Raw genomic sequence first — 15,127 nt, 5'->3', positions numbered from 1 at the left:
GGAACAACAACTGACCGATAAAGAGCCGCCAGCAGTAGAGGATACAGCATGGATGCTACACTAATAAGAGTCTGTAACTTCCCAAAGGAGGGAAAAAAAGGAAAAGAGAAGGGAAGAATATTGTTACTTCCTTACCTCTCTGTAGACTCAAAAGAAAAATGCAGCAGATAACTGTAAATAACAAATCCATTCCAGAAACAAGGCACAAATCTCAACCTGTACATTCAGCAAGAAGAAAACCTACATGTTCTTTTGTGTCCCTTCAACACACCCCAAAAAGTTTTCCTGTTATTCATAGTTTATGCTGCCCAAGCCTGGGCAAAATGCAGTCAGTAATTCAAGCTTTCTAAAGCCAGAAAGCTTCAGTGTTTTCTGTAGCAGCCTCCACACCAATCAGCAGCTTCCTTTCCTCCCCCTACTCTGTGGTGGGAGGTACAGCTGGAAACGTGTCAGTGTAAGAACAAGACCATGCTTCATAAATATTCCCTCAGCCTGTCTAGAGACATATGTCCTTGAGAAAAATACCAAAATCCTGTCATGTATTGACATAATAACCACACTTCACTTTTTGCTCCTTCAGAAGCCGTATGCATAGAAGAATCCATTCTGTGAAAGATGTATCCAACCTGGAGACCTTTGGTTTTACATGTTTGGTTTTTCTGTAGGAAAGAAATATCAAGAGTATATATTCGTGCACCAAAGACTTCACATCCAGCCCAAGTATGTGTCTTATTTGGACTACTTTAATTTTAGGATCTAAAGACTTCTCACATCCTTTAGAAGGAAGCATATTACTGAATATTTCACTAACAGACTTTCCTTTTAAAGACTCAATTTGACAAACAGAAGAAAAGCAAAACCTTCTGAACATAGAGTTCAGTGTTTTCTCCTGACTGGCCCAAAGAAGTTGATTGAATTTCTCTACATCAGGAGTCTAAAACTCATCAGGCCCTGCAGGCTGGATGAGTGGCACACAGACAGTCCACGGGACAGATAAGAAAAACGGACTGCCTCCAGGTACTGCATGTAGTATATACCCTAGACTATTCCTGAAGGCCATATGCAGGGTCCAGTGCTGGGGCCAGTGTGCACTGAATTCAGCGTGTAAGTCAGTCTGTGGCATGCTACATGCATATTAGCACCATGGGCTGGATGAAAAGGTCTGCAGGCCATATCTTTGATAGCCCTGCTCTAGGTAAGTTTAGAGTCATCATAATGTTTCTAATGTACTTTATAAAAAAATATAGATATATACTAGTGGAATTAGTGGCTTCTTTAACCACAGGATGTTGTTTCAAGAAGAAGGGAAGAGAAAGAGAAAGAGCTAGGAAGAGATGGGATATACCCAACGAAGAGAGAGAAGAGCATCTTTGCAGAGAAGTTCACTAGCAAGGAGGGATTTAAAGTAGGTTCACTGGGGGATGGTGCCCTGAGGTAAGTGGGGAAATGGGTGACCCAGAGAAAGCACAAGCAGGAGGGCACAACAGGGGAGGTCTTCTCATTCTTCCTGAGAAAGTAGAGAAATCGGCTAGTTACCTCAGGTGTCTGTACACAAATGCATGGAGCCTGGGAAACAAGCACGAAGAATTGGAAGTCCTTGCATGGTCATGGAACTATGATGTAACTGGAATAACAGAGACTTGGTGGGATAGCTCATATGACTGGAGCACTGTCATGGATGGATACAAACTGTTTAGGAAGAACAGGCAGGGGAGAAGAGGAGGAAGAGCTGCACTTTGTGTAAAAGAGCTGTATGATTGCTCAGAACTCCAGTATGTAACTGTTGAAAATCGCTAGGCATGGGGCAGGGGGGTGCGCTATAGATCAGCAGACCAGAAAGATGCGGTGGATGAGACTTCCTTCAAACAGTGAAAGTTTCCTGATCACAGGCCCTGGTTCTCATGGGGAACTTCAATCACCCCTACATCTGCTGGGGTGGCAATACAGCAGTGCACAGGCAATCCAGAAAGTTTTTGGAGAGTGTTGGGGATAACATCCTGATGCAAGTGTTGGAGAGACCAACTAGGGGCCATGTTCTTCTTGACTTGCTGCTCACAAATACGGAAGACTAGGTGGAAAACAGAGAAGTAGATGGCAACTTGGGCAGCAGCGACCACAAGATGATTGAGTTCAGGATCCTGAGGAAAGGAAGAAAGGAGAGTAGCAAAATAAGTACACTGTATGTCAGAAAAGGAGACTTCAACTGGCTCAGGGACCTGGTGGACAGATTCCCCTGGGAGGCCTATCTGAAGGGGAAAATAATCCAGGGAAACTGGTTGTATGTTCAATAAACCTTACTAAGTGGACAGGAGTGACACATCCCGATGCACAGGAAGACTAGCAAGTATGGCAGAAGACCAGTTTGGCTTGAACTTAATCATCAGTGAGCTAAAACACAAAAAATAATCTTAAAAGAAGTGGAAACTTGGACAAACAATTAGGGAGGAGTATAAGAGTATTGCTTGGGCATGCAGGGATGAAATTAGGAAGGCAAAAGCACAATTGGAGTTGCAGCTAGCAAGAGATGTGAAGGGTAACAAGAGTTTCTACAAGTATGTCAGCAACAAGAGGAGAGTCAGGGAAATTGTGGGTCCCTGACTGAATGGTGGGGGTGGGGGGTGGAAACGTACTGTCAGAGTGTCAGAGGATGCAAAAAGGGCTGAAGTACTCAATGCCTTTTTCAACAGTGGTGAAAGAATTAGTTAGGGACTTTTTAGAAAAGCTGGATGTGTACAAGTCCATGGGGCCAGATGGGATGCACCTGAGGTTGCTGAGAGAATTGGCTGACATGATTTCAGAGCTCCTGGCCATCATCTTTGAAAGCTCATGGTGACTGGGAGAGGTCCTAGACAATTGGAAAAGGGCAAATATAAGGCACATCTTTAAAAAAGAGAAGAAGGAGGATCCAGGGAACTACAGACTGGTCAGCCTCAACTAAGTCCTTGCAAAAAACATGAAGTAGTTTCTCAAGAAATTCATTTCTAAGCACTTGGAAGAGAAGAAGGTGATTAAGAACAGACAACATGGATTCAACAAAGGCAAGACATGCTTGACCAATATGATTGCCTTCTATGACAAGATGACTGGCTCTGGGGAGACCAGTGGATGTGGTATACTTTGACTTTAGCAAGGCTTTTGATACAGTCTCCCACAACATTCTTTCAAGCAAGCTTAGGAATTCTGGGTTGGATGAATGGACTGTAAGGTGGACAGAAAACTGGCTGGATCATCAGGATCAGAGGGTAGTAGTCAGTGGCTTGATGTCTAGTTAGCAGCCAGTATTAAGTGGAGTGCCCCAGGGTTCAGTCCTGAGGCTGGTTTTGTTCAATATTTTCATCAATGATCTGGAAGATGGGATGGAGTGCAAACTTAGCAAGTTTGCAGATGATATCAAACTGAGGGGAGCAGTAGATATGCTGGAGAGTAGGGCTAGGATTCAGAGAGACCTTGACAAATTGGAGGATTGGACCAAAAGAAAACTCATGAGATTCAGTAAGGACAAGTACAAAGTCCTAGACATAGAACAGAATAATCCCGTGCACTGGTACAGGCTGGGGACTGACTGCAGCTCTGCAAAAAAGGACCTGGGGATAACAATGGACAGTATGCTGAATATGAGCCAATAGTGTGCCCTTGTGACATACTGAGCTGCATTAGTTGGAGGGCTGCCAGCAGATCGAGGGAAGTGATTACTCCCCCCTATTCGGCACTGGTGAGGTCACTTCTGGAGTACTGTGTCCAGTTTTGGGCTCCCCACTACAGAAAGGATGTGGAAAAATTAGACAGAGTCCAGCAGAGGGCAACAAAAATGGTTAGGAGCCTGGGGGACATGACTTCTGAGAAGAGGCTGAGGGGACTGGACTTATTTAGTCTGGAAAAAAGAAGACTGAGGGAGGATTTAATAGCAACCTTCAACTACCTGAAGGGGGGTTCCAAAGAGGATGGAGCTAGACTGTTCTCAGTGGTGATAGATGACTGAACAAGGAGCAATGGTATCAGGTTGCAGCAAAGAAAGTTCAGGTTAGATACTAGGAAAAATTCTCCCATGAGGAGGGTAGTAAAATCCAGGTACAGGTTACCCAGAGAAGTTGTGGACTCTCCTTGGAGGTTTTTAAGACCCAACTAGATAAAGGCTTGGGTGGGATAATTTAGTTAGGGCTGGTTCTGCTTTGAGCAGGGAGTTGAACTAGATGACCTCCTGAGGTCCCTTTCAACCCTAATTTTCTATGATTCTATGACTTATCCAGTCCTAGGACATCCAGCTTTTCCAGATAGTCCCTAACCTGTTCTTTTGCTCCTATTGGCTGCTCACCTCCTCCCCAAACTGTGTTGCCAGATGCAATAGTCTGGGAGCTGACCTTGCCTGTGAAGACTGAGGTGAAAAAGGCATTGAGCACTTCAGCCTTTTCTGTATACTCTGTCACTAGCTTGCCTCCCCCGTTTAGTAAAGGACCAATACTTTCCCTGATCCTCCTCTTGTTGCTGACATACTTGTAGAAACCCTTCTTGTTACCCTTCATGTCCCTTGTTAGCTGCAATTCCAATTGTGCTTTGGCTTTCCTGATTTCATAGTCCTATACTCCTCCCTAGTTTGTCCAAGTTTTCATTTCTTGGAAGCTTCCTTTTTGCGTTTTAGCTCCTGAAAGGATTCCTTTGTGGCAGGTCTGCACCCCACTTGCTACACTGCTGGGCTCCAGGTGTGCACATGGCCACTCCAGTGCTCTGCAGCTGGAAGTGGGGCTGTGGATTGGTCTGGCTCCTCAAAGCTCCTGGGATAAAGGGAGCCCAGATGCACACAAGGGGGGAGCAGGAAGGAGGGAGCACTGGCAGCACCTCTGGATACCTTCCCTGCAGCCAGCATGGACCAGCAGAGCCGCAGGCCAATGGACCACCAGGCAGCACAGCAGCTCCAACCGCAGCAGAGGCTCCCCTACAGCATCTGAGCTCTCTCAGCTCTTAAAGGTACGGAGTCTACCCACACTGGAGGTGGCCTGCACAGACCAGATGGAGGCAAGAAAGAGCCTGAACCCACTGAGACCGCACCCATGCTGGATGTGGTCCACAGGTACATGCAGGGTGGCCAGGACAGGACGGAGGCAGCCCAGGACACACTAACTAGTCCTACCTGGAAAACAAGCTCAGCAGGGAGCCCGGCTACTGAACCCATCATAGCGTCATGCCTTCAGGCCCTGAGACCCAAGAGTGGGCAACACCGGACCTGTAAGGGAAGCAAGACGTGGGAAGTCACCCCATAGGGTGTTACCAGATGTGGCCAGGGGCCAGCTGATCCAGAGCCTGGTGCTCTTGAAGTCACAACCCCGACACAGAAGTTACGTGATGGGTGCTTGGTGTAACCCACATGTAGGGGAGGAGGCGCTAAAGGAGAAGTGCCCAACACAGTGAGCATCGTTGCCCTGCTCATCTGTACCCCAGGGAGAATTTCAGTTCTAGTATTGTTAAGTTGTTCCTTTTCTGATTGGAAACACCTGTACCATCAGCTGAGAGCAGAGACAGACTGCTCAGACAGTGCCCCACATCACATCCAGATCCCACCAAGACCCAAGCCAGACACCTGAGTGGAAAGGGGTGGGGTGAAGGGGGGCGGTAAGGAGCCCCACAGAAGAAGCATCAGCTAAGGTGCCCAGGGTTTGGAAGCCACTGAACATCCTCCAGTGGAACCTCAAGTAACATCAAGTTGTGGCAGACCAGTAGACCCTGATGCAACATGCTTCAGCGAACAGAGCAGGCCAGCAGCGACACGGTGAGCACAGGCCTCCCACATCCCTGCTAACCCAAGCTGGTGTTCTGTTATACTTGTTTGTCTTTCTGCACATTGGGATGGTTTGTTCCTGTGTCCATGGGGAATGGGGCTGGACATGATGCACCCAAGGGTCCTAAAGGGGGGTCTTGGAGCTAGTTGGGGCTGGTCCTGCTTTGAGCAGAGGGTTGGACTAGATGACCTCCTGAGGTCCCTTCCAACTCTAATTTTGTGTTAGTCTATGAATGTAGGGCCAAATTCTGCCTTTCACGTACAAATGCATCAAAAAAACCTGGACCCAGTGCATGCACTATTGCATCCTGACTTTCCCAAAATCTACTTTTTATTCTTGGGAAATGAGTGATTAGGAGTTTTTGAGGCAGGGTTTAAATGCATTTTACTGCATCTTCCCCATGTACTGACCATTCATGTATATCTTCTTCCATTCAGATCTTTTGCTCTTTTCACTGGTAGTCTGAGCTGACAGTTGTATGGGAGCAGCCTGGTCACACTCAGATGCAAAATACTGTTATTCTGGAGCAGTTCACTTGAACCAATTTGGGAAAGTCAGACAAAATAATGAGAGCTAGAATTTGGCCCATAGCTTTGACTCCAGTTTCTGTGAAATATAGTATTAATAGACAAACTATACTATTAGCAGGATTCTAAAACTACGATTCTTTGCAAAGATACACACTCCAGATTGTGCTCAGCAGGGCTGTGCGAAGCTTTGGTCCCTGATTCAATTCGGCGGAGATTGGGCCTGTTTCGGTGGCTGAATCTCCAGATCTGAATTGAATCAGAGGACCCTTTAATCTCTCCGAATCAAATCAGAGCCCTCCGAATCAATTCAGAGAGATTTGGAAAGTTTCAGCGATTCGGACATAGACACAGCTTTAAATGTTTTTTCTACATACCTCTAGGTAGCAGGCAGCTCGTAAATGCTGTGATGGTGGGGCGCATGGAGTATCCCACAGAAGCGCAGGGGGTTCCCCAGTGTGCTTGGCACCAGACCCGGAAGTGGACCAGAAGCACTTCCAGTACACTTCCAGGTCCACTGGAGAGTGCACTGGAGGATCCCCTGCATCCCCCCGGCTCAGTGACTGGTGCCTCCTGGGTCTGGGGGGGCACCTGGGGCCCCCCTGTGGTCAATCGCTGAGCAGGGGGGGGCCCTCAGCGTGCTCCCTGGAAGACCCAGAAGCAGACCAGAAGTAGTTCTGGTCCACTTCCAGGTTCACTGACGAGCATGCGGGGGGCCCCCCTGTGTTCCTGTGGGATGTCCCATCCCCCGCAGCATTGCAGTGTTCACGAACCGCACCTGGTACCTCGAGGTATGTAGAAAAATCATTTAAAGCTGAATTGAATTGGGGACAGTGATCCGAATCAAGGAATCGAATCACTGCCCCCAATTTGGGCTGAATCCAAATTGAATAGGGAGTGTTTCACACACCCCTAGTGGTCAGCATTGTTAGCTTTTTCTATCTGAATTTTTTTCTCCAGAGTGTGGTGAGACCATTCTGAGACAGTTTACTCATGTATTGTACAATAGTTAGAGTGTCTTAATATATGCAGATGGCTTACAGTCAAAGTGATTAAGCAATTTTGTTCCATAGGCTATCACAATGTAAGCAAAGGTAGCTCAGCCAGGGTATGATGACTAGTATTAAAGACAAAGCTGGTTATACTGATCAGATCACAGAAAGAGTCCATGTAATTTTCACAATGGAACTTTAGAAACAAAAGCATACAGAAATACAACAAATGGACCCTGGTGTATAAGTTGCACCTAACAAGTATTAACAGCCACTCATTGCAGTATTTGCCAGTTCTCAGGTTCCTACCGAAGTACTTAATCTTCTGTGAATTCTAGCCAGGGTTTATAGCTAAATGCAAAGAGCAAGAGACAATCCCTGATTACCTGCTGCTTATCTACCATGTCTGTTTTGTGTGACAATAGATTTCCAGCTGGATTTTTAAAGTTTAATTATTCAGACAAAATATTCATCAATGTTTTTCATTGTCATGTGTCCTGACAACCTATTTGGTGGAAAGTCATACAATGGATGGAGAAATTTGTTATAGTCATTAGGTTCTCTGCACTAAGCTACACTGTAAGGTAGAATGAATGTAGCAAAATGTTGTTCTGCCACTTACTAGGGTACATTTGTTGATACAATGACTTCTATAGTTTTTTTTAATTACCCTATAAAATTGATACAGAATTATATTAATAAAATACAATTTTATTAGATGGTTTAAAAAATCTAGAAAAAAAAATCACTTTTCATTAGATTATAACAGAGCAGCAGCAGCAGCAGCTCTCTGCTGTAATTAAGGTTAAGAACTCCTTTCTGTCTGAAGGCTGACTTTACTAAATGCTCTACAATTAGACAAGATTTTTAAAAACAATATTTCTTCCCACTAGTTCTTTCAGGACCAAGCACTGGAGGCCTTTTCAGTAACAGGCAAAAGAATACTAAAATAGATGTGTTTTTAAAAGCCCCTGGCAGAAGAACACACAACAAATAAAAATAGTTTGTGACCTATTCCTGCATGTACTTACACTGAAGTCAGTGATAGGATTCCCACTGACTTGAAGAGGGAGAGACAAAGTGACCAGTATTGAAGGTACAACACTCACCCATAAACTAGATGTGGGTGAATTAAGTACCTGCAGTTGTTTTACCTTCTCTGTGCGTTTGGGCCCCCATTCAGCAAAACTTCTTAGTGTGTTTACTGACATCAGTGAGACATAAGAGTGTGTTTACATGCTTTACTGAATTCAGGCCATAGATACTAAAGTTTATTATAAATACCCAGATAGACAGTCACATGATATATCATTGGCAGTCCCTCAGTATAAGCACAATAGTATCCACAAAATAGGAAAGTGAATTTGCAGAAGACTCAGGAGGCTGACCTAAGATCTGCTTGGCTGACTGCAGATACAGTAAATAGTTCTGGGGGGAAGTTGTAGATCCTGGCGACGTTAGGTCACAGATCTTTCCCTTTGTCTCCCTTGTCTATTCACCTCCACAGTGAGGCAAGTTTGCTTTTTGTACATGTTGGTACCATGGGGGATGATTCAGTGCTTGAGACTCCCTGTATTGACACTGATATTAAAATTGCATTTCTTCAGATTAAACTTCAAGATGTCCTTGAATTTCTTTTTTTACCCACCTCTTCAACGGTGACTATTGCTGAGTTGGGACTATAGGGCTAGGGCTATGCGAAGCTTCGGGTGCTGATTCGATTCAGAGGAGATTTGGCCCAATTTGGTGGCCAAATCTCCAAATCCAAATTGAATCAGGGGATGAATTAAAAGGTCTGAATCGATTTGAAGCTCTCTGAATCTTCGGAAAAGATTCGGAGAGCTTCGATGATTCGGGCAGTCCCTGCTGGTAAACAGGGGGCGGGGGGGACTCAGAGCTGGTAAATGCGGGGGGGGGGGGGGGGGGGGGGCTGGAGGACAGTGGAGGGGACTATGGGGAGACCCCTGCCAGGCCCCATCCCCTGCCTGTTCCCGCAGCCCCCCCGACCCCTGTCTGCTTCCCCAGCCCCTGCCATGGTTGCCCCGCCTGCCCCAACTCCAGCCCTTTAAGAAAAAAAAGAATGAGAAAACCCCTGGGACTCAGCAGCTCCTGCAGCAGCCTCGGGACTTCAGGGGGCTCATGGAAGAGCCCCCCCATGGGGCACAGGGCAGTGGGGGGGTAGCAGGGATCGATCCCTACCAGGTAGGAACAGGTGAGTTCGGGGGTTTGGGGGTCTTTTTTCTTAAAGGGCTGGAGCTGGGGTGGGCGGGGCAGCCATGGGGAGGACTAGGGGAGCAGGGGGGCTCAGGGGACTCATGCAGAGCCCCCCCATGCAGCGTAGGGCAGTGGGGGGCAGCAGGGGTTGATCCCCTGCCCAGCAGCACCTGCTGTGTCAGGGCTTTTTTTTTTTCAAAGTGCTGGGAGCTAGGGCAGTCAGGGCAGTCATTGTGGGGCTGGGAGAGAGGACAGGGGATGGGCCTGGGTGATTTGGAGATTCAGACATTTAGCTTTCACAGGAAATGGGAAGCTGTCTGAGCAACAAGGTTATTGCTACCTCTGGACTAGTTTGCTGTTCCCTGCATTTCTGCTTCAGAAAGCCTGGCCAGTCTCCACAGATGGGCACTGGGGTTCTTCTGGTTGGGTTTGGTATTGGGTCTCTGCAGGTGTCCTGAGCTTCTTTTTGCATGAGGAGGTATAGGGCCTGGTCTGCCTCTGAGGCCAGGTTGATACCTTCCACTTTCAGGCTCAGCAGAGGCTCCTGGTAGCCAGGTGGCATGCTGCCTGATAGGACATGCCTTCCTCCACTGCTTCACTAGCACCTGCCCATGTTACCACTCGCCCATTGCTGTAGGACTATTGAAGTAAAATGCTTGCACATGACTTCTTTAAACATGGGGATGCTGTTTCACATCAGCAAGCACACAATACTTTGTAGAAAGGAAACCTTAGTCTGATGGCAAGGAAGTTTTTATTCCACTGCAGTCTTCATTCAACTTTGCCGCCATTGTGAAGTATTCTTTCTTCATCCACCTGCTCCACCATTCAGGACTTTTGTTTTATTTTTGGATTGTTATTCATCTGGAAATGTTGTTCTCTACCTTGCTGCCATTGGGTGATCCTGATGACATTTAATATGGAAAAATGCAAGGTGCTCCACCTTGGGGGAAAAACCCCACATCATGCTTATACAGGCTCAACAGTGCTATGCTCACTAGCACCATGGCTGAAAGGGACTTGGGGGTCATGATTGACCACAACATGAACATGAGCCACCAATGTGATGTCGCAGCTGGTAAAGCTAACAAAACTCTGGCTTGCTTGAGAAGCACCTATGGATGCAACTCTCAGGATGTCATCCTCCCACTGTACTCAGCCTTGGTGAAGCAGCAGCTGTAGTAATGCATCCAATTCTGGGATCCACAATTCAAGAAGAATGTGGAAAAGCTTGAGAGTCCAGAGGAGAGCCTCACACAGGATCAGAGGACAAGAGAACAGGTCCTATGAAGAAAGGCTGAGAGCCATGGGACTCTTTGGCCTAGAAAAGCGCAGGCTCAGTGGGGACCTGGTGGCTGCCTATAAGTATACAAGGGGTGTGCATCAGGATCTGGGGAACACCTGTTCACCACAGCGCCCCAAGGGATGACAAGGTGAAATGGTCACAAACTTCTCCAAGACCATTTTAGGATGGACATAAGGAAAAACTTCTTTACTGTCTGAGCCCCCAAGGCCTGGAATAGACTCCCTCCAGAGGTGGTGCAAGCAGCTACTCTGGACTCTTTTAAGAAATGTTTGGAAGTTTATCTTGCTGGGATCCTTTGACCCTAGCTGACTTCCAGCCCCTGGGGAAGGAGGCTGGACTCAATGATCTTCTGAGGTCCCTTCCAGCCCTAATGTCGATGAAATCTATTAAAGCTACGAGATCCTACCAGGAGTACAAAACTCCTGATGGCATTATTCTCATGGTCAGTGGTAGCACACTAGTTTCTCCACTATATCAAGCTTGTGATCCTTGGGAAGACATTATATATATATATATATATATATATATATATATATATATATATATATATATATATATATATATATATATATATAGTGTATTTGGTGCCTATACTCATATTCACTAAAGCTAGCAATAGACTATAGTAGTAAGCATATATAGTATTACCATGAAGCAGCATATTTGAAGAAGGGCACATGTGCACGAAAGTTTGTCTGACATTTTTCCCAACCGTACAATTGGTCCTATACCCCACTCAAAAAAAACAAACAAACAAACAAACAAACAAACAAACAAACAAACAAACAAACAAACAAACAAACAAACAAACACAAAAAACCAAAAAACAGCCTTGCTTCTTAATTATTTTTTTTACTCTCACAGCCACAACACTCCAACTCTACTACAGTTAGTAGCATTCACAAGCAATCAGACCCTGTCCCCAGGACAAAGTTAACAGCAGGGGTGGGCAAAATGTGGCCTGGGGGCCAGATGTGGCCCACCAGGCCATTTTATCCAGCCCACGGGGCCCCTAAAAAAAATTTAGAAAATTAATATTAATCTTCCCTGGGCTGCCTGTCATGCGGCCCTCGATGGCTTGCCGAAACTCAGTAAGGGGCCCTCTGCCCAAAATAATTGCCCGCCCCTGGTTTACAGGTAATCATGAGTTGAGATGGGCCACTTAAATGATATTGCAGGAGGTGTTGTTTCATTTCTATAGAAAATTATTTCCCCATGGTACAATGGACCCTCCCCCTTCCATTGCCCCCTCCATGAAGGAGTCAATTCTGTAAAGCTGTTTCCACAAGCCTATTTAATGTCCTTAGGTACTTAGGACTTAATCTTCCAATGAGAGTTTACACTGATAAAATGTAACACTTCTACCTAGTCAATCTACCAGAAAGCTTTGATGGCTGAAGTTTCTGTGAAAACAAATGGAGAGGGCTTACTTGTGCAGTTTCAATTAAGCTCATGTGCATTAATCTTTAACCAAAACCAGCTATTTTATTAATTCACCTCATGAAACTTAAATAGCATGTTTGTAAACTCAGTTCCTTTTTCATGCTAGCAATGAATTATTGACATCACCACCTTCTTTGTCTCACTTAATAGCACTTATATGCTAATGGACAATACCTGAGTAGTGAAGGAAAGGATTTGATTTCCTACAGTGAGAGACATCAGTATGAAGTGTCAGCATGCCATAATGTGATATCTTTTATTAGACCAACTAAATAGCTGGAAAAATTGTTCTTTGCAAGCTTTTGGGCACAAACAACCTGAAGAAGGGTGTTTGTGTCTGAAAGCTTGCAGAGAACAATTTTTCCAACATTAAGTTGGTCTAATAAAAGATATCACATTTACCCAAAGAACCTTGTTTGCCTATGTCCTTAGACCAACACAGTTATAACCAACAGCCCCAAAGCATGCTTTAATGGCATCTTAATGCTGAATTTCTACCTCCCACTCCTTGATCTTGGTCTCACTGTTGAGGCCTCACTGTTGAGGCTTTCATCCAGGTCCTGGTTTGGTGCTGTGGAGACTGTGGCTTGCAGGTTCCTTCCAGTGACAGCCAGGCTGGGGAGTGCCTGCAATGTGAGCAGTGCTTCCTCATGGTATCCCTCAGGAAGCAGGCAAGAAAGCTACAGGAGAAAGTGGCAAGACTATGAAGCATCCTCCACCAAGAGGACTTAATTGATTTCATGCTAAAGGAGATCCCTAGGACTATGGAGGAAGGACTGCCAAAAGCAGCGCTAGAGAAGGGAGAGGACCTGGACTCCCAGGAAAGTGGAAGCTAGAAGCATGTGAACTTTGTCAGCAAGCAAAAATTTTCATCTCCACCTGCAGCAGTTTGTCTGGAGAACAGGTATGGATCCTTAGCAACAGAGGAGAAGGAGCATGCTCCATTGGTGGAGGAGGACAGGATAGGCCTCCCCAAGGTTGGAAGGACTGAGACCACTACCACCAAGAAGAAGTGATGGCTGGTGATGTTTGGAGACTTCCTTTTGAGGGGGATGGAGGCATCCGTCATCCTGACCTGTTTTCTCGGGAGGTCTGCTGCTTGCAGACCCCAGATCCGAGATGTCACAGAAAGATTACTGAGACTCATCCAGCTTTCTGAGTACTACCCCATGCTGCTCATCCATGTAGGTACCAATGCTACTGCCAGGAGAGACCCTGGGTAGATCAAAGTGACTACAGGGCTCTGGCTGAAAGGCTGAAGGGGATGGGGGCTCAGGTGGTATTCCCTCAACCCTTCCAGTCAAGGGGAAAGGCCCGGGCAGGAGCAGATGCATCCTGCAGATCAATGCATGGCTGCACAGATGGTGTTGCCAGCAGGGCTTTGACTTCTTTAACCACAGGATGTTGTTCTAAGGAGGACTGCTAGGAAGAAATAGGATCCACCTGAAAAAGAGAGGGAAGAGCATCTTTGCAGACAGGCTCATTAACCTAGTGAGGAGGGCTTTGAGTTAAGCTCACTGGGGAATGAAGACAGAAGCCCTGAGATAAGTGGGAAAGTGGGTGACATGGAGAAAGCGCAAGCAGCAGGGAGCAACAGGGGAGGCCTTCTCATTCTTCCTGAGAAATTAGGGCAATTGGCTTGTTACCTCATGTGTCTGTACACAAATGCACGGAGCCTAGGAAACGACAGAAAAAATTAGAAGTCCTTGCACAGTCATGAAGCTATGATATGACTGGAATAACAGGGACTTGGTGGGATAGTTTTCATGACTGGAGCACTGTCATGGATGGGTATAGACTGTTCAGAAAGGACAGACAGGGGAGAAGAGAAGGAGGAGTTGTACTTTATGTAAAAGAGCTGTATGATTGCTCAGAGCTCCAGTATGAAACTGGAGACAGGCCTGTTGAAAAATCACTGGGTTAGGGTCAGAGGGGACAGCAACAAAGGTGATGTCATGATGGATACTTGCTATAGACCACCAGACCAAAAGAGATGTGGTAGATGAGGCTTTCTTCAAAAGCTAGTGGGTTTCCTGATCACAGGCCCTGGTTCTCATGGGGGAGTTGAATCACTGACATCTGCTGGGACAGCAATACAGCAGTACACAGGCAATCAAGGAAGTTTTTGGAGAGTGTTGGGAGCAACTTCCTGGTGCAAGCGCTGGAGAGGCCAACTAGGGACCGTGTTCATCTTAACCTGTGGCTCACAAACAGGGAAGAATTGGGGGGGAATGTGGTAGCAGATGGCAACTTGGGCAGCAGTGACCATGAGATGATTGAGTTCAGGATCCTGAAGATAGGAAGGAAGGAGAGCAGCAGAGTAAGGACCCTGGACTTCAGAAAAGCAGACTTCAAATCAGGGAACTCATGGGCAGGATCCCTTGGGAGACCAGTATGAGGGGGAGAGGAGTCTAGGAGATATGGCTGTACTTTAAAGAAACCGAACTAAGGACACAAGAACAAAATCACCCTGATGTGCAGGAAGACCAGCAGGTATGGCAGAAGACCGGCTTGGTTTAGGAGGGCACTCTTTAGTAAGATAAAACACAAAAAGGAAGCTTATAAAAAATGGAAACTTGGACAAACAACTAGGGAGGCGTATAAGTGTACTGCTCAGGCATGCAGGGATGAAATCAGGAAAGCCAAAGCACAATTGGAATTGCAAATAGCAAGGGATATGAAAGGTAACAAGGGTTTCTACAAGTATGTCAGGACCAAGAGGAGGATCAGGGAAAGTGCGAGTCCCTTACTAAATAGGAGAGGCAATCTAGTGACAGAGGATGCAGAAAAGGCTGCATGCCTCTTTCACCTCAGTCTTCACAGGCAAGGTCAGCTCCCAGACTACTGCACTGGGCAGCATAGTTTGGAGAGGAG

General features: G+C 46.2%; 1 protein-coding gene across 1 annotated transcript in view; it reads right to left on the bottom strand.

The window, feature by feature from the left end:
- The window catches only part of SPATA13 (spermatogenesis associated 13), a 129,792-nt gene extending 129,420 nt beyond the window's left edge, over window positions 1–372 (bottom strand). The window contains exon 1 of the mRNA XM_019497354.2: window positions 136–372. The gene's annotated coding sequence lies outside the window, so the exon portion shown is untranslated. The remainder of the gene's footprint in view (window positions 1–135) is intronic.
- Window positions 373–15,127: the final 14,755 nt, after the last annotated feature.

The sequence above is a fragment of the Alligator mississippiensis genome, chromosome 1 (assembly GCF_030867095.1).
Source record: "Alligator mississippiensis isolate rAllMis1 chromosome 1, rAllMis1, whole genome shotgun sequence".
Lineage (NCBI taxonomy): Eukaryota > Metazoa > Chordata > Crocodylia > Alligatoridae > Alligator > Alligator mississippiensis.
Note: the sequence above shows the minus strand (reverse complement) of the source record. Positions and strands in the feature narration are given on the sequence as shown.